The sequence below is a fragment of the Ursus maritimus genome, unplaced genomic scaffold, assembly GCF_017311325.1.
Source record: "Ursus maritimus isolate PB19 unplaced genomic scaffold, ASM1731132v1 scaffold_15, whole genome shotgun sequence".
Taxonomy (NCBI): Eukaryota; Metazoa; Chordata; class Mammalia; order Carnivora; family Ursidae; genus Ursus; species Ursus maritimus.
In genome coordinates this window covers 30,179,820-30,198,930 of record NW_024423897.1, presented here as the reverse complement: position 1 = coordinate 30,198,930, position 19,111 = coordinate 30,179,820, and the positions used below count along the sequence as shown (strand labels likewise).

Sequence of the window (19,111 nt, the reverse complement as noted above, 5' to 3'; positions counted from 1 at the left end):
GGGGGGGGGGCGGGGGGAGGCGCCGCGGGCCGGCTCTCGCCGCCGCGCTCACTCGGCCCTCATGGAGGAGGAGGGCGGCGGGTCCCTGCTTGGCTCCTCAGCGCTTCGGGCGGAGCGGACCGCAGCTGGAGCACCCGCCGAACCCGCCGCTCCAGAGCGCCCGCCCCCCGCGGCTGCCCTCGGCTTTTCGATTCTCCCCAAAACCCTGCTCCCCCGCCTTCGGCGCGGCGGGGGCGAAGGCGGGTCACAGCGGCCCCCCGCGGCCCGGAGGCCCCGGGCGCGCCCGCCGCGTCTGTCCCAGTTCGCGGCCGGCTGGGAGCCGCGGCCCAGCAGGCCGCCCCGGGAGCGGCGTCCCGACCACCAGACAGCCCTGCTTGCCGTGGGGGCCGGGCGGGAGCATCTCGTTCCCCGCGGCCGTGCGGAGGTCAGAGAGGGGCGCTTACCCCAGGCGGGCCCGACCTACGCGGTGGTTCTCAGGAGAGAAGTGCGAGACTGACGGTTGATGCCAGGAAAATAAAAATACGGGGGGAGGGGGCGTGGAGGCAGCGCCAGGGTTCGCGGACGCGCACCTCCGTGGGCGCGCAGGTGTGTTCAATGACCCGGTGCCGGCCCGCGGGAGGACTGGTCCGGAAGGAGGGCTCCGGGGAAGCTCTGCCACCTGCCTGGTTGGCCGCGGCGAGGGGAAGGAGGAACGCAGTCAAAATGCACTCCCCTCGCCCCCGCCCCTTTCAGTTCACAGCAGGTATTTACCCTAGTAGGTCGTACCTACGGTGCCCAGGCTTCAGTCTTCTCCCTTTCCTCCTTGCGTCCAGAGATGTTCAGAAAATGCACTACCTTTCAATGAAATTCCCCTCTTTTTCGTCGTCTACGAGTTCTGTCCAATAAAAATATAGTGTGAGCACAAATGCAAGCTGCTTATGTAATTACACATTTTCTAGAAGCCACATTAACGAGTAAAAAGAAACAGGTGAAATTATTTTAATGACTTATTTTACTCACCCCAATTTATCCAAAATGGTACCATTTCAACATATAACTAATACAAAAATATTGATAAGATGTTTTCTCTTTTTTGGTACTAATCAAAATCCACTCTGTATTTTACACTTTCAGCATGGCTTCGTTGGAATTCGGCACATTTCAAGTGCTCAAAAGGCACATGTGGCTAGTGGCTACTGCATTGCACAACAGAGTTCTAGGCGTTATTTATGTGGAAATTATTGTTTTTGTCAGGAGTGACAGTGATGAAGCCAAATATGAATATAAATATAAAAGTGAGAAGGCGAAAAAAAAAATCCATTTCTTTACGGTTATATCGAAACAGCCTCACGAACTCCGGTTGTGGCCCTTTATATTAAGCCGGGCTTAAAATGTTTTTCAATCTTGTCATCTTGAGAATCATTTCAATTAGGAACAAAACTCTTGTTAACCATTTTCTCTTCGTGCTAATAAAAAAAGCATTAACATCTTTACCTAAATGAGTGAGAAGAATGGCTTTAACGAGGGCAATCATAAATAAATGATTCATGCTGTTGATCGTTGACAAAAATAACGAAGTCAGGGAAGGGAGCCAACAAAAAGTATGGTTCCTTGGTGTAGAGAAAGAACGTAGGATTCCAAGTGGGCCAGAGCTTGATTTCACTCCTGGTCTTGACCCTGAAGGCCTTTGTGATCCTGGGTAAGCTAAGGATTTAGCTTCTCTGAGCCTCATTTTCCTCATCTTTAAAATAATGAGTATGTTGTAGCACTTGGCATATATTACAAAGACAAGATTACAGTGTAGAAATTAGATGAGGTGATACTCAGCACATTAAAATCCATTCTTTTATGTAGTGGTCAGTCACTTCTTACAGGGACTTTTCTCTTCAATAGGGAAGACAAACTATACTTAGACACAGTGAGAGTAAGTTATCCTAATGTTTCACTGAAGTAGATGCCCTCACCCCGTCCCAGGCTTTCGTTTGCATTGATCACCCTTTTGTTCTCCTTAGAACTTTGATGATGAGTAGCACTTTTTTTTTTTTTAACACCTGAGACGTTCTTATTTGAGAATAAGTCTACTCCACATCCGTGGTGACATCAGGGTATTTTTATAGCTACCTTTTGTTAGATAAGGTTGTTAATTGAGATGTTATCCTTTGCCTTCTCCCAATTTACCGTTATGTAACTTTAGCTCTATTCTTATGAGATGTAAAAGGTGGCCTCAGAGATAACAAGGATGGACTTAGCTTCATTATAATAACACTAGCTAATATTTAGTAAGTGCCAGCCACTGTTTCAAGAGCTTTACTTTATCATTTTATTTAATCCTTACATCCTTACATTGGGCATTCCAGTTATCCTCATTTTACAGAAAAGGTGCCGAAATATTGCAAGGACTATATCCATCTGGGGGCTGTTATAGAGCTAAGTGGAGGTGGTTGGTATTGCAAAATGCCAAGAGGCCAGGGACACCTGTCTGGCTCAGTTGGTAGAGCATGCAACTCCTTTTTTTTTTTTTTTTAGGAGAGGGAGAGGCAGAGAAAGAGAGAGGAGGGGAAGAGGGAGAGAGAGAATCTTAAGCTGGCTTGAGACACCCAGGCGCCTCATTAGAGTATGCAACTCTTAATCTTGGGGTTGTGAATTGGAGCCCTACATGGGGGGGGGTAAGATTCCTTTAAAAAAATGCCAGGAGGTCACACACATACAAACATAAGTACCATATAGGACTCTCTGGAGAGAATCATCAAAAAGATCCTTCTCTACATTTATGCCTTTCTTATTGATTTATGAGGGTAGGGCTAAATTTGGAGAGTTGGAAAATATGTTATAATATGGGAAAAGGATGTACTGTAAACCATGGAAAGGATTTGTTTCCTTAAACTGGGTTTGAAAGATGTTTTCCAGGAAGACTTATCCAAGCTGTCTAGTCTTAGATGCCTCCCTTATGATAGTTGTACCTTGGAAAAACTGTGTCTTGGCACTAAGCATGCTAGAGTGTTTGGTCTGTTTCATACTTGGTCTATTCTCTATCCTCTTCATTAAACTACTTCTGAAGTCAGAGGACAACTTTTTTTTTTTTTTTTTAAGTAACCTGTACACCCGTAGTGGGTCTTGAAATCACAACCCCAAGATCAAGACTTGCATGCCCTACTCACTGAGCCAGCCAGGCACCCCAACCAGAGGACCCCTTTTCATCTCTACACCCTTAGATCTTAGCCCAGTACTTGGTACACAATAGGCTTTTAAGGGTGATAGGAATCACCTGCAAAAGTGCTTTTCCTTGGGTCACTAGTATAGTGATGATAAAAAAAGACTGGTTTTCTTTTATAGTTTTTGAAAGATTTAAATTAAAACAAGATTATTTAAAAAAAGAAGAAGATTGGTTTTCATAAACCTAGCAGAACTTAATGGTTTCAAGATCATCATTGGACCAGCCTTTCAAATGCAGCTAATAGGAGAAAGTTGTCATAAATATGGGGGAGAAAATATTTACAAGCCATACACTGACAAAAGACTTGTATCTAGGGGCCCCTGGGTGTCTCAATTGGTTGGGCATCTGCTTTCAGCTCAGGTCATGTTTTCAGGGATCCTGGGAACTGAGCCTCGGCGGGGAGTCTGCTTCTCCCTCCGCCCCTCCCCCCACCCTGCTCATGCTCTCTCAAATAAACAAAATCTTAAAAAAAAGAAAAAAAAAGACTTGTATCTAGAATATATGAAGAACTCTCAAAATCCAACTGTCAAAAAATAATCCAGTTTGGAAATGGGCAAAATATATGAATAAACATTTCACTGAAGAGAATGTACAGATGGCATTTAAGCCCATGGGGGAAAAATGTTTGATATCATTAGCTATCATGTAAATGAAAAAACCCCAATGAGATTCCACTACCTACTTATCACAATGGTTAAAGTGGAAAATAGTGACAACACCAAATGCTTGCAAGAATGTAGAGAAACTAGAAACTGAGTCACTCATACACTGCTGGCGGGCATGTAAAATGGTATAAGCATTCTAGAAACTATTTTCTGGCAGTTTCCTTAAAAATTATATGTATAACTACTATACAACCCAGAAATTGCACTCCTGGGCATTTGTGATGGTTAACTTTATGTGTCAATTTGACTGGTCCATGGGATGCCCAGATATCTGGTTAAACATTATTTCTGGGCGTGTCTGTAAGGGTGCTCCTGAAAGAGATTAGCATTCAAATCAGTAGAATGAGTAAATCAGATGGCTCTCCCCAAAGTGTCATCTTATCCATTGAAGGCTTAAGGAGAGCAAAAAGGAGAAGGAAGGGAGAATTCCATCTCCCCCTCTGATTGCTTGGGCTAGGACATTGGTCTTCTGGCCTTGGACTGAGACTTACACCATTGGTGCTCTGGTTTTCAGGCCTTCAGACTTGGATTGGAACTCTACCACTAGCTTTCCTAGGTCCCCAGCTTGCTAACAGCAAATCATGGGTCGTTTCAGTCTTCATAATCATGTGAGACAAATCTGAGGATTGGTTTTGAATATTACCATATCATGGAATTTACCTGCTAGTAGGTTTTAGATTTGCTTGAGGTCTGTCACCCTTTCTTTTCTATTTCCCTCTTGGAATGGGAATATCTGTCTTATGCCTGTCCCACCATTGAATTTTGGAAGCACAAAACTGGTTTCATAGCTTCACAGCTGGAGAGGAATTTTGCCTCAGGATGAGTGGTACCTTGAATCTCTACCATATCTGATTTAATATTTATTTATTTGTTTGTTTATTAGGTTCTACACCCAGTGCAGAGCCCAATGTGGGGCTTGAACTCATGACTTGAACTCAAGACCTGAGCTGAGATCAAGAGTTGTACACTCAACCAACTGAGTCACCCAGGGGTCCCTAGATGATATTTAGATGAAATTTTGGACTTTAGATTTTAGACATAGTGCTGGAATGAGTTAAGATTTTGGGGGTTCTTGGAATGGAATGAATATATCTTGCATGTCGGAAGGGCTTGAATTTTTTAAGAAGGGCAGAATGCTATGAATGTTTGTGTCTCCTCCAACTTTATATGTGAAAGCTGTAATCCCCATTATGATGATATTTGGAAGTAATTAGGTTTAGATGAGGTCATGAGGATAGAGCCTCCATAATGGGCCTCTTATGCCTATAAGAAAAACGAAGAGACCAGAGACTTTTCTCTTTGCACTATGTGAGGAAGAAGATGGTCATCTGCAAACCAGGAAGAGGGCTCTCACCTAAACCTGACCATGCTGGCACCTGATCTTGGACTTCCCAGCCTCCAAAACTGTGAGAAATAAATTTGTTCTTTAATCCACCCAGTCTGTGGTGTTACTTTAAAACAGCTCCAACTAAGCATTTACCCCCAAAGAAATGAAGATTTATGTTTACACAAAATCCTGTACCCAAATTTTAATCACAGCTTCATTCATGCTATTCCCAAACTGGAAACAACCTACATGTTCTTTAATGGATAAATGGTTAAACTGTGGTGCATAGAATACTACTCAGCAAGAAGAAGGACAACTCCTGAGACACACAACTTTGACAGCCCGCACAGGAATTACACTGAGTGGGGGGGGGGGGAGCCAATCTCAAACAGTTATTGTGTGATTCCATTTATACAACCTTGAAATGACAAAATTATAAAGATGGACAATAGTTTAGTGGTTGCCAGGGATTAAGGAGGGGCTGGGGTTCAGAGGGAAGTGGTGTGACTACTAAAAGGGTAGATACTATGAAGAATCTTTGTAATGGAACTGTTTTGTTCTTGACTGTGGTGGTGCTCACATGAATCTACACATACGAAAAAATTGCACAGAACTAAATACATGTGCATGTGTGTACACACACACGAATGAGTGCATGGAAAACTAAGGTAGGCATATTGTCAATTTCCTGAATGTGCTATTGTATTGTAGTTATGCATGGTTATGTAAGATATTACCATTGGGGGAAACTGGGTGAAGAGTAAGAAGAGTAAGATCTCGCTACATTCTTTTTTTTTTTTTTTTTTAAGATTTATTTATTTATCCGAGAGAGAGCAAGCAAGTACAAGCGGGAGGGAAGAGGGAGAGGGAGAGAGAATCTTAAGCAGACTCTGTGTGGAGCCCAATGTGAGGCTCCATCTCAGACCCTGAGATCACGACCTGAGCTGAAACCAAGAGTCGGATGCTTAACCAACTGTGCCACCTGTGGGGCCCTCTCCATATTATTTCTTATAACTGCTTGTAAATCTAAATTATCTCTAAATAAAAAGTTTTAAAAACTGAACACATATAAATAAACCTTGTTCCATCTTATTTCATCACTCCCTATGCTTTCCTGGCTAGTTTAGTTCACTCCTCCCCACCCAAATTATCATGGCTACATATATATAATGAATTAGTGGGGGCATCATTAAGAGAGAGAAGAATTAGCTGGCACATTTGTTCTCTTGGGTCTCATTTGTGTAAATTATCTTCCACTCCTAGTCTCTTGGGCCTGCTATGAAATGTAGTCCCAGCCAGTCAGCACTTGACTCCCATCTGGATCAAGGCTCCAATCCATCTTTGAGTCTGAGATAGCCAGGAATGCTACTTGGGGTCTCCCCAACATCGGCTATGCTTACTTGTTTAATGTCGATCTCTTTGCTGGACTACAATTCCATGAAGACAGGAATTCATTCATTCACTTATTCATTCATTCGGTAAAAAAAAATTTAAGTAGGTTCCATGTCCAAAGTGGAGCCCAACATAGGGCTTGAACTCATGACCCTGAGGTCAAGACCTACACTGAGATCAAGAGTCAGATGCTTAACTGGTTGAGCCACCCAGAAACCCCTCAATCAGTAAATATATACTGCATGTCTACTGTTCTAGTGCTGAGGATAAGGACAGGTGTGAGATTAGTAGCTGTGAGGTGTCTGAGACTAGAAGCAGGAAGACCTGAGATGGTGGTAGCAGAAATTCCAGAGGGAAATGATGATGGTGATTAAGGCGGTGGTAGTGGGGTTGGAGAGAAGGGCCAAATTCAAGAAATGTTTCTGAAGAAGTTGATAGATGTATGCAAGGCTTACTGAGAAGCCAGAAATAAGGATGACCCCCAGGATTCTGGCTTTGATCCTTCAGTCTCCAAAAGTGGGCATACCAGAGGAGGGCAGGTTCAGCGCAAAAGGGGACTCTCACTAGCTCCATTTTGGACATTTCATTTGGCACTTGGAGCACCCAAGTGGAGTTGTTCAGGAGATAGGTAAATTATGGAGTTAGAGTTCAGAGGACCATTGCCTAGAGTTAGATATTTGAGAGCTGAAGCACAGGAGAAATGAGATAACTTAGGGAAAGCAGATAGAGGCAGAAGAGGAAAGAGAAGCATACATTCAATGGCTGGGTTGAGGAAGAGGCATCTGTGCACTCTGTTTACATAGGTGTTGTATGCTACAGAGAGACCAAATAAAAGCAGGGTTATGAAGAATCCGAAAAAGAGCTTGAGCATTCCATTCACCTTGGCAGGTACGTGCTGCCGGGGCCACTAACCAGCTAACGACTGTCTCTAGGAACCAAGTTCACCTTCACCAAGTGATCACCCAATTATCTCTCTAAATTTTCTCTTTGAGAAGAACAATCGCAACAATAATAGCTAATATTCAGCACTTACTGTGTTCTAAGTAAACATTTTACATGAATTATCTCATTTAATGACCTCATTTAATCTTCCAAACAACGCTGTGAGGTGGGTACTATTATTTACGTCATGTTATAGATGGAAACACTGAGATTGAGAGAGCTTCATTCACTTGCCTAAGATCACATAAATAGTGAGCAACCCAGTTCTGTTAAGTCCAGAGTCCACAAGCTACACTTTATCTCCAGAATAAGTGGGTCACAGAGATGCAAATATTCTATTCGAGTTATATTTCTCACTGTAAATTAATAAATAGGCAGGCTCCTGAAATTCACAAACGGAATAATACAGATTTGCGATTGATTTGGGCACAAGCAGTTGTCAGTATTAGGAAGTACTGACAGCTCTAAACCTGCCAGTAAAATAAATGAGAGAGATATGGGAAGTTTGTAAGGCAAATGTATTAAAGATGTTTTGTCGCTGTTGTAGTTTCTTTTTCTTTTAAAGACAGGAGAAAGATGCGTTTGTTAGCTAAAGACAATGAGGGGGGAGAGAAAAACATCATGGGAAAAGGGGGAAACTGAGGGAATAATAGACCAGAGGAAGAGGCAGGTCACAAATTCAGAGTATAAGTGACAGAATTGACTTTTGATGGGGGAAAGCTTTTTCACTAAGAAATGGAAGCAGATGCAGAGAAATTGCAGGAGAGGGAGGGTGCTGGAAACTTAGGATGATCTCCATGTTCTCAGTAAAAAGGGAGGGAATGTCCTTACTGTGAGGGTGGGAGACATACAAAGAGGGAGTTTGAGGAAAGTGGCAACGGTTGCAAATGCTGCTCTGGGAGAGGAAGCTGCTTCCAAAATGGACCAGTTCACAGGAGAATGCTGGGGGCGGCAAAAAGTCCCGCTGAGGTTGGAGACCAGGGATTTGCAGGGGCAATCCTCTGAACAGTTTTGTGATTTTCCTCTAGCAACTCTTGACAACCCAATGGAGGAATTGAGAAGCCTGTTGGTGGAGTGAAATTTCATTATGCAGTTAAGGCAGGAGAGTAAAGTCAGAAGGGGCTGAGGGGCTGCTCATGGCTTAAGCTAAATAGAGAAAGGATTGAAAATGAAAGATAAATGATAGATTGGAAGAAAAAGGCAATTAAGAGTCAGAAAGAAGGGAGTTGGAAAGAAAGAAAGTGGTGGTCAGAGCGTGAGATCTGAGTTGAAAATTTTAGAGGAAGTTCTAGGTAAATAATTACAATAGGCAGCATTCTACTGATTGTGCAATTCAACTAATTGAACTGAAGTGCTCGCTGGCTAGCAACAAGGTAATGTAATTGCTAGAAATGCTATTTTCAGGGTCCAAATATGGCATTCAAAAGACAATTAGGAACATCAATGTTTAATGTATAAATATCAAATAAGAGGCCTTTTGCTACTGATGTGTTCTATTTCCCTATCTCTCTGGCACAGTCTATGTACTGCTCTTTTTGTTGGCACAAGGCCAAAAGCCTGTACACTCGATATTTGAACAACATGGGCTTGAACTATACGGGCTCACTCATATGCAGATTTTTTTCAATAAATATATTACGGCACTGTAAACATATTTTCCTTATGATTTTTAAAAAATATTTTATTTATTTATTTGTCAGAGAGAGAGAGAACACAAGCAGGGGGAGTGGCAGGCAGAGGGAGAAGCAGGCTCCCGCTGAGCAGGGAGCCCAATGTAGGACTCGAACCCAGGACCCTGGGATCACGACCTGAGCCGAAGACAGACGCTTAACCGACTGAGCCACCCAGGCATACCTCCTTATGATTTTCTTAACATTTCCTTTTCTCTAGCTTACTTTATTATAAGAATACAGTATATAATATACAAAACATATGTTAATTGTTATGTTCTTGGTAAGGCTTCAGGGCAACAGTAGGCTCTTAGTTAAGTTTTGGGGGAGTCAAAGTGATATGCAGATTTTCAATTATGGGAGATGGGAGACAGTCAGTGCTCTTAACTCTTATATTTTTCAAGGGTCAATGGAATCTTCTTTCTGTTTCAATTCTTATAGGGCATTCACAATGTTTTTTTTCCCCTCTTAACAAATAGGTGTTGACTGCCTAATGAAGCCAGACAGCTTCATGAACCCGAGAACAAGAGTTGTAACCTCCTGTGTGCCTGGGTGGCTCAGCTGGTTAAGTGTCTGCCTTTGGCTCAGGACATGATCCTGGGGTTCTGGGATTGAGTTCCCAGTCTGGCCTCCCTGCTCAGCGGGGAGCCTACTTCTCCCTCCCCTCCCCTCACCTCCCCCCATGCGCACGCTCTCTCTCTCTCCTCTCTCTCTCTCTGTCTGAAATTTAAAAAAAAAAAAAAAGAGAGAGAGAGTTGCATCCTTCTCCAACTGAGCCAGCCAGGGACCCCCGCCCATTCTCTATTTGGATATTTCGAAAACTGTTGAGTTTTGAGGGTTCTTTATCTATTCTACCTACACGTCCTTTGTAGATAAGTGTTCTGCAAATATTTTCTCCCATTCTGTAGCTTGTCTTTTTAGTCTCTTAACCTGGTCTTTCGTAGGTTTTCTCATTTTGATGAGATACAATTTATCAGTTTTTCCTTTTATAAATCATACTATTGGTGTCAAGCCGTGCCCGAGATCCTGAAGATTTTTCTCTCTCTTTCCTTCTTTTTTTTTTTTAAAGGTTTTGTGGTTTTATAGACGAACCAACATGAGTTTGCTCCTTGATGAGTCAGAAGTTGCACCAGGTTGGGGCGCCTGGGTGGCACAGCGGTTAAGCGTCTGCCTTCGGCTCAGGGCATGGTCCCGGCGTTATGGGATCGAGCCCCACATCAGGCTCCTCCGCTATGAGCCTGCTTCTTCCTCTCCCACTCCCCCTGCTTGTGCTCCCTCTCGCTGGCTGTCTCTATCTCTGTCAAATAAATAAATAAAATCTTAAAAAAAAAAAAAAAGAAGTTGCACCAGGTTGAGTTGTTGCACAAAGAGAACTTTCATTTGTAGCAAATGAAATCATAGGGAATGGCTGCCAAGCTGTGACTCCCTGAGAGGGTGAGTGGGTTCCTTTGGGTCAGGGTTAGGATAAATATTTAGATAGAGAAGCCTTGTCATTGTGTGTAGACGAGGGCATAAGGTCATTCCTGCGTCTTAAGGAAACATGCCTATCCGAACATTGTATGTTATGTAAATGAGGCTGAGGCTCCTCCGGGGGCAGAGTCTGTAGTACTATAATTAGGTCAAGGTAGTTGTAGGTCATTCCGTAGGTCAGACCCCGGTCCATCTGCACAGGTGCGAGCCAGGTTTAGCTCAAAGGGTCTTGGTGGTCAGCGGGGAGGTTTTGGCAGTGCAGTTGCCATCACCCGGGAGTGGTTTCAGGTTTCATGTGCCGGAGTCTACAGGCAAATGTAAGACCAAAGTTAGTGGGTACAAACAGGTGGGCAGTGAAGGTCGGGTCTTGGGGTCCAGCTCGTGACAGTTTTATATTAAAGTCTGTATTCCATTCGGATTTGATTATTGTATAAACTGTGAGATTTAGGTCTAGGTGGCGTGTTTGTTTGTCGCCTGTGGATGCTCGTTACTTCAACCATTTCTTGAAAAGGCTGTCTTTCCTCCATTGAATTATTCTTGCATCTCGGCCAAAACCAAACTGGACACACTTCTGGAAACCTGTTATGGGCCAGACTCTGGGCTATCTTCTTTACAGTAGTCTTTTCTCCTCTTTCAACAACCTGCAAAATCGTTATTTAGCACCTGTTCTGTGCAAGCACTGTGCTAGCTTGGAGAAGGCACGAACGAGGCTGCCTGGAAGGCTTCACAGAGGAAGAGACAAGCATGAGCACAGTCTGCAAAGAATAGGGAGAACAGGGAGAGCTTTCCAGACTGAAGAAAAAGCACATCAAACGGCTAGGGGGTGTAGAACAGCTTTGTACATTTAGGAAGCAGCAAGGATATTACAGCTAAAAGGAGAGGAACAAGAGAGCATTTTCTCATGTTAAGTTTAAAATACCTGGGGATATCTCAGTGGAAATGACCAGCAGGCAGTTGGCTACATGGGTCTGGAGCTCAAGAGAGAGATTCAGGCTGGATGCTAAGCTTTGTTTGTTGTTGTTGTTTAAGATTTTTATTTATTTGTCAGAGAGAGAGAGACAGAGAGAGCACAAGCAGGGGGAGTGGCAGGCAGAGGGAGAAGCAGGCTCCGTGCTGAGCAAGGAGCCTGATGCGGGACTGATTCCAGGACTCTGGGATCATGACCTGAGCCAAAGGCAGACACTTAACCGACTGAGCCACCCAGGCGTCCCTGGACACTAAGCTTTGGAAATTTCATAGCACATCTGACGTTGGATTGCCCCGGGGAAAAAAGTATTAGAGTTAAAAGGAAAGAGGGCCAATGGAAGATTTAAAACATTTGCACATTTAAGTGGCAAAAGAACTGAGAATGAATGGTTAAAGAAGTAGGACGTTATACTAGAGTGGTATGTCCACAACCAGCAAAGGTGAGAAATTCTGGTTTTTGCTTTTCTGTTATGGGTAACATCTAGCATTAAAAAAAAAAATCTACAAAGAGATCGTGTTTCACAAGACTGTTTATAAAAACTATGTACTTAAACTAGAGTTTTCATCAAAATGCAATATCTAAAAAGTTAAGTATAAACATGTTAACTGCTATTATGGGGCTTTATAATCAAGTAGCTTGAGAGTGGTAACTATGTAATATATGGTTACGTATTTTTAAAAATTGAAGGAAAAACTAAATTAGGTCGAGTCTTTATTAAGAAAGCAAAATAAGGGGGTTCCTGGGTGGCTCAGTCAGTTAAGTGTCTGCCTTTGGCTCATGTCATGATTCCGGAGTTCTGAGATCAAGCCCCACATCGGGCTCCCTGCTCAGCAGGGAGTCTGCTTCTCCCTCTGCCCCTCATCCTGCTAGTGCTCTCTCAAATGGATAGATAAAATTTTTTTTTTTTAAGATTTTGTTTATTTATTTATTTGAGAGAGAAAGACATAGCCAGCGAGAGAGGGAACACAAGCAGGGGGAGTGGGAGAGGAAGAAGCAGGCTCCCAGCAGAAGAGCCTGACATGGGGCTCGATCCCAGAACTCCGGGATCACACCCTGAGCCAAAGGCAGACGCCTAATGACTGAGCCACCCAGGCGCCCCTGGATAGATAAAATCTTAAAAAAAAAAAAAAAAAGCAAAATAAGGGCTGCCTGGCTGGCTCCTTCAGAGGAGTGTAAGACTCTTGATCTTGGGGTTGTGGGTTGGAGTCCCAAACTGGTTGTAGAGATTACCAAAAAAAAAATAAATAAATAAATAAATGAAAAAAAAAAAGCAAAACAAGTATATTAGGAAATTCTTCTAATTATTTATTTATTTTTTTTTTTAAGATTTAATTTATTTATTCGACAGACATAGAGACAGCCAGCGAGAGAGGGAACACAAGCAGGGGGAGTGGGAGAGGAAGAAGCAGGCTCATAGCAGAAGAGCCTGATGTGGGGCTCGATCCCATAACGCCGGGATCACGCCCTGAGCCGAAGGCAGACGCTCAACCGCTGTGCCACCCAGGCGCCCCAGGAAATTCTTCTAATTATTAATACAAAATGACTTTCACGTGAATTTCCCCCAAATAATTTGGATTTTTCGTTTTAAACTCAAGAACTGGTAAATCCACATGTGTTTTTAAAAAACAAAAAACTCCTCTTTACATCGTAGTGCACTTACAAACACAGGATGCCCCTGGGTTGAATAGATCCCCTGCCCCAAACTCTTCACCACCCTTATTTGCAAACACAGCCTTAGCAGTTGTAACTAGCTAAGGATCTTGAGATGAAATCATCTTGGATTTAGGGTGGACCTTAATTCCACTGACTGGTGTCTTTATAAGAGAAAGAACACAGAAATTTGGGCACAGAGAGATACACAGAGACACAGAGACAGAGATCGGGAGTCTTGGGCTGTAAGCCAAGGAACACCAAAGGATTGCTGACAACCAGCAATTTCTCCAGGAGGTAGGAGAGGGATGGGGGCAGTTTCTCTCTCAGAACTTCCAGAGGAATCAACTCTACTGGCACCTTGATATCAGACTTCTGGTGAATGCATTTTTATTGCTTTAAGTCACCCAGTTTGTAGCAGTTTGTTGTAGCCTCCCTCAAGTACTAAGAGAGCCCCTATTTCTCACCATCTTCCCAGGCCCCCAAAGGTATCATTAGATAAATCATTTTTTATGTTCTAAAAGAAAAATAAATAGATTTTTTTTTTTAAATCACTGGCACTTACTATAAGGGGAGAACAATATCCACAAAGTTTTGCTGAGTTAGTTCTAAGCAATTCTAAATGCAAACTGGTGTTGTTGTTTTTAAAGATTTTATTTATTTATTTATTTATTTATTTATTTATTTATGTGTGTGAGAGAGAGAGAGAAAATGAATGGGGGGAGGGGCAGAGGGAGAGGGAGAAGCAGAATCCCCACTGAGCAGGGAGCCCTACATGGGACTCTATCCCAGGATCTCAGAATCATGACCTGAGCCAAAGGCAGATACTTAACCGACTGAGCCACCCAGGCGCCCTGAAAACTGGTTTAATTGAAACAAACTGCCAATTATTTAGCTTTGTGCTGGCTATTTAATGTGTTTTCCTCAACCCTCTTCCAATTAATGTTGAACAGTGTAAGTTCATTTAGTCGGTTAATATCTGTTTCCTAAAATCAACAGAGTCTTGATTGGTCTGTTGGGAAAAAAGGGCTGAGATTGGGGCTAGTGATGATTGCCTTAAAACCAGTCGAGTGCCTGCATTATTCAAAATCCCTGGAGTCTAAGAATACTTTCTCATTGGTGTTGTTCACTTTGCTAATATTTACTTGTAAGAGGGAGGCTTGAAACCGTAAACTACTGATAACTGTTCAATATAATAATCAGTATGAAAACACATCTAATTGACCTGTTTCTGACCTGGTTTTAACTGGATGCAGGGTTTTGGTAACTTGTCCTCTTTAGGATTCAGTTTTGTTTTTTTTTTTAAGATTTTATTTATTTGTTTGAGAGAGAGAGAGAGAGAGAGCACAAGCAGGGGGAGCAGCAGGGATAGGGAGAGGGAAAGGGTGAGGTAGAAGCAGGCTCCCTGCTGAGGAGAGAGCCTGAAGTGTGGCTCCACCCCAATGACCTGAGCCAAAGGCAGATGCCTAACTGACTGAGCCAAACATGGCACCCCTAGGATTCTGTTGTTGATCAAGTATCTTCTTGGGCTCAGTCTGTATTCTGATTTTTGGCTATTGAGCACCTCTCTGGGTTGAGGCTCCAAGCAGGCCCTAATGGTGTGTTATACTCTTCTAAAGATTTAATCTTTTTTGCTTTTGGTAGATTAGGACTCTAAATAGTAAATACTGTTTTTAAGCATTTGCGGGTACAAAGTCTCCTGAATTTCAGAGGGTTTAAATTTGGATGTGTTTAAAATTGGATACCTCCAGGGGCTCCTGGCTGGCTGAGTTGGTAGAGTGTGGGACTCTTGATCTTGGGGTTAGGTTTGAGCCCCATGTTGAGTGTAGAGATTACTTAAAAATAAAATCTTAAAAAAATAAAATTGGATTGTCCAAATTTAAATTATTTATTAAATATTTATTTAGGTTTTATTTATTAACTTAAGTAATTATTAAAGTATCCAAATCATAGACCAATCTGTAATGAAAATTTGTGTGTGCGTGAAAGGTACTTTTCTGTCTTTTTTTTAAAGATTTATTTATTTGAGAGAGAGAGAGAGCAGAGTGGGGAAGAGCAGGCGGGAGGGAGAGAAGCAGACTCCCCTCTGAGCAGGGAGCCCGACATGAGGCTCAGTCCCAAGACTCTGAGATCATGACCTGAGCCAAAACCAAGAGTTGGCCACTTAACCGACTGAACCACCTGAGCATCTGGAGAGGAGAGGTACTTTTCTAAATGGGGATTGGGGGCAGAGAAAGCCGAGGAAGAAGAAGCAAGTATCAAAGTGGATAAAACACTCACAAAACCTAAGAGGGAATATAAGATTTTTGCAAAAATTTTATGCAAGGTATTTTCTAAGATTCAGAACAACTAACTTACAAACTTTTGGAACTTAATCCAATTTTCTTTGGGGACTCCTATGAGTATTTTATAAGTACTATGTAGGAGATTAGGGCCTAAAACAGAACCTTCCAAATGACAAATGGTTTCATCTGGAGCAATGGCACCAAGTTATGTTGGACAAATGAGAAGAATGAATTTTAAAAATTATCATATACTTACTGTTTAACAGAAAAAGTGAAAAAAGTCATCTTTGGATTTGTTCGGAAGCAAAATAAGAAGGTGAAATTAAATAACCCTTTGAGCGTTCATGTAAGCCAGGGTTTCTCAGTCTTCGCACTGTTGATGTTTGGGACCAGATAATTCTTTGTTGTAGGGAGCTGTCCTGTGTAATGTTGAGTGGTTAGCAACTTCTGAGGTCTCTACCCATTAGATGCCTTCCCTTTGCAGTGTGACGACCAAAATGTCTCCAGACATGGTGGGACAAAATTGTTCCCAGCTGGGAACCACTGATTTTTAAGCCTTGAAAGAGAAGAGCAGCAAACACTTGGCCCCAGTGTTTTACAACAAGTATTGGCTTTTCCCAGTTTTACTGAAATATAATTAACATGTAGTGCTGTATATGTTGAGGTGTACAGCATAATGATCTGACTTAAAAATACCATGAAAGCGGCTTAGTCTTAATCCTTATCAGTCACTTCTGCCTCATTGAAACTGCCATATCATGACCCATGAGATCATGACTTGAGCCCAGATCAAGAGTCCTATGCTTAACTGACTGAGCCACCCAGGTACCTCCCCCCAGTATATTTTCTAAAATATGGGGGTTGCGGACTTTCCTGTCTGGGAACTCTTTCAGGAGAAGGGCAGTGTTTTCCCTTGACATCCTCTGGATGTCACCGGAAGTTCATTAGTTGAATGACCTTTTTTGCTGGTTAAACACAAGAGATGGATGTTCTTTTTTTTTTTAATTTATTTATTTGTCGGAGAGAGGGAGTGAGCACAAGCAGGGGGAGCAGCAGGCAGATGGAGAAGCAGGCTCCCTGCTGAGTAAGGAGCCCCATGAGGGACTGGATCTCAGGACCCCGGGATCATGACCTGAGCCTAAGGCAGACACTTAACCGACTGAGCCAAGAGTTCCAGCACAAGAGAGTTCTTAAAGGAAGGGTTTCTCTGAAGTTTCTTTTTTAGGAATATCTGTTTCGCCTATCTTAAATATTTCAGGTAAATTAAAAAAGCAGTGATCATGCTGACACTTCACGATGATTGAGCTTTGGGTAAGTGAACCATTTTATATTCTGTATTTGATTCTTCCCACTTTTAATCAGAAGACACCTGCAGACTAACAGAACTATGTGCAGGGGACAAGCATGTCCTTATGTTTTGGGGTCCTTTAATAATTTTGCTGCCATCAACCCAGGCCATGTCAGGCCACTTCATGTCCACCAAGGGCGCTCTCCAGCTGCTGGATATTAATACTACCAGCAGCCCACGGCTTTCTCTGGGCCCGCCGTGGGAAGACCAATACGTAGATGTGTGTTAATTTTCGGGCCTTGACATCGTTTCCGAGGAATTTAACTCCACCTCTTCGGGCAGAATGGAAAAACAGCGCCCTCGTTCCCGCCCTTCACCACCCCTTGGCCTCCTCCCACTTTCCTTTTGGTCCTCTTCTGTTACAGAAGTTCTGATTTTTCCTAGACAGCTAGACGAAAGGTACCAAACGTGGAGTTATATTATCCTTTTATTTGCTCTGGTGGGACACTAGAGAGGAAATCACACTTTGCAACTGGTTCCCCAGTTATAAATGTAGCCCTGAAAACTTCAGCGCCCGCCTAGGGCTCCAGGTTTGATTGACAAGGACGCGCCGAGGGAAAGCGCGGAGGCGGGGCGGGGGGCCGCGGGTCGAGCCCGAGACAAAGAGGTTTTGGCTACCACTGAGGCGGGAAGGGCCCCTTGAGGTAACTAGCCTTTGCGTTCTAAGGGGGCGTTTGGTGGGGTCGTGTTCTTGGGAGAGAGGGCGGCAGGCGCCGGGGCCCAGCCGGCTGAAGGGCCGGGTGGGGAGGGGGCGCGGGGCGGGGGAGGGGGCGCAAGGGGGGCGAGGGGGGGGTGCGCCGCCGTCACGTGGCCTCCGCCGCGGTGGGGTTGGGGCTGTTCTTCCGGGTTGGAGGCGCAGAGCCGTGGGGCCCGAACCGGGTCTGCCAGCGCGGCGTTCCCCCGCCGCGCGCCGCCCACGGCCTGCTGGCTTCCCCGCCAAGGTGAGCGGCGCGGCGCGGGCAGCCCGGGCGCGCGATTGGGGCGCAGCTGGGGAGGGGGCGCGGGGCTCGCGGGGATGGCCCGGGCCCTCGCCGTGGAGGAGAACTGTCAAGGAGCAGAAGGGGGCGGGGTCGGCAGTGACCTGGGTGCGGAGTGCACCCGGGCTCCCGGGGACCAGAGGCTTGGGTCCGGAAGGAGAACCGCGCCTCAAGGGCCCTCTTTCCTGTCTCTTGCTGGGGCGACGTGGAACGGAGTGGGCGGGTGGTTGGGGAACTGGGCACTCGCAGGGGTCAGGGAACAGGCAGCTGTGCAGGTGCAGATCTTGGAGCTTTGGGGGGCAGCGGGAGTCGTAGGGGGTCATTTCGGCCCGCCAGATGGGAGGAGGAGGGGAGGTCATAGAGGACTTTTGATAGAGGGTGCACCTGGAGAAGTGGCAGCTGGACGCCCCGACATTGTGCTTGAACTTTGAGGGAATTCGGGGTTGGCGATCGGCTGAAGACCTAGGAGGTGGTAAGTTGTGTGTCTGTCTGTGCGGGCTGGTGGTGGTCCGGGCAAACTTCAACCAGGCAGTGTGGGGCCCGGGGTTGGCGACCGGGAGGAGACAGTGGTGGGGGCAGAGCTGATTCGAACCCCGGAGGCGGAATGTCTATTATTTGGCCTCGGCCAATCGGCTTTAGGGGAAGGTTATAAATAGAAGTCCCGCGCAGTTGCCAGCCGCGCTGCAGTTTAGTGGCCGGAGGGGCGGTACCGGTGGGTTTGGGCGAGGTCACACTGCCTGCCAGTCTAAGCTTCTGTAGGGTATTGTGTCCTTGGTTGGTGTGTTTCACTTTAAAAGCGTGACTTGTTTACGGTTGCAGGCGTCCTTTATTCGCCCTGCAGTGCAGGGCAGTCCTAAAGGGATCGCCTTGTAAGGAGTCTTGTAGGACAGACTCCGTTTGAATGGGGCTTGCATGCTTTTATTTAAAATGCTCCCCTCTTCTCCATCGCTCCCCTTTTGTTTGCAAACCTGGCTGTTTTGTAAAAATTTTATTAAATGTACAGTTTAGGATTACTTTCTTACCAGCAAATGTGCTGAGGCTGTTTACCTTTGCTGATGGAATCAGTTTTCCGCAAGGATACACAGCATTTCATTTTCAAAGAAAATTTCTTGAAACTCTGGAAAATGTGTTCCCTAGATACCTAGGTTTCAGGTTACCTAGCCCTAGTTATTCATTCATTCAGTCAAAACACACTTGCTGTTTTCCTATTTTGTGCAAATCACTG

The 19,111-nt window shown here is 44.4% G+C and overlaps 1 protein-coding gene across 1 annotated transcript in view; it reads right to left on the bottom strand.

The window, feature by feature from the left end:
* PAIP1 (poly(A) binding protein interacting protein 1) overlaps positions 1-641 on the bottom strand; it is a 31,129-nt gene extending 30,488 nt beyond the window's left edge. Inside the window, exon 1 of the mRNA XM_040630456.1 lies at positions 444-641. The gene's annotated coding sequence lies outside the window, so the exon portion shown is untranslated. The remainder of the gene's footprint in view (positions 1-443) is intronic.
* Positions 642-19,111: the final 18,470 nt, after the last annotated feature.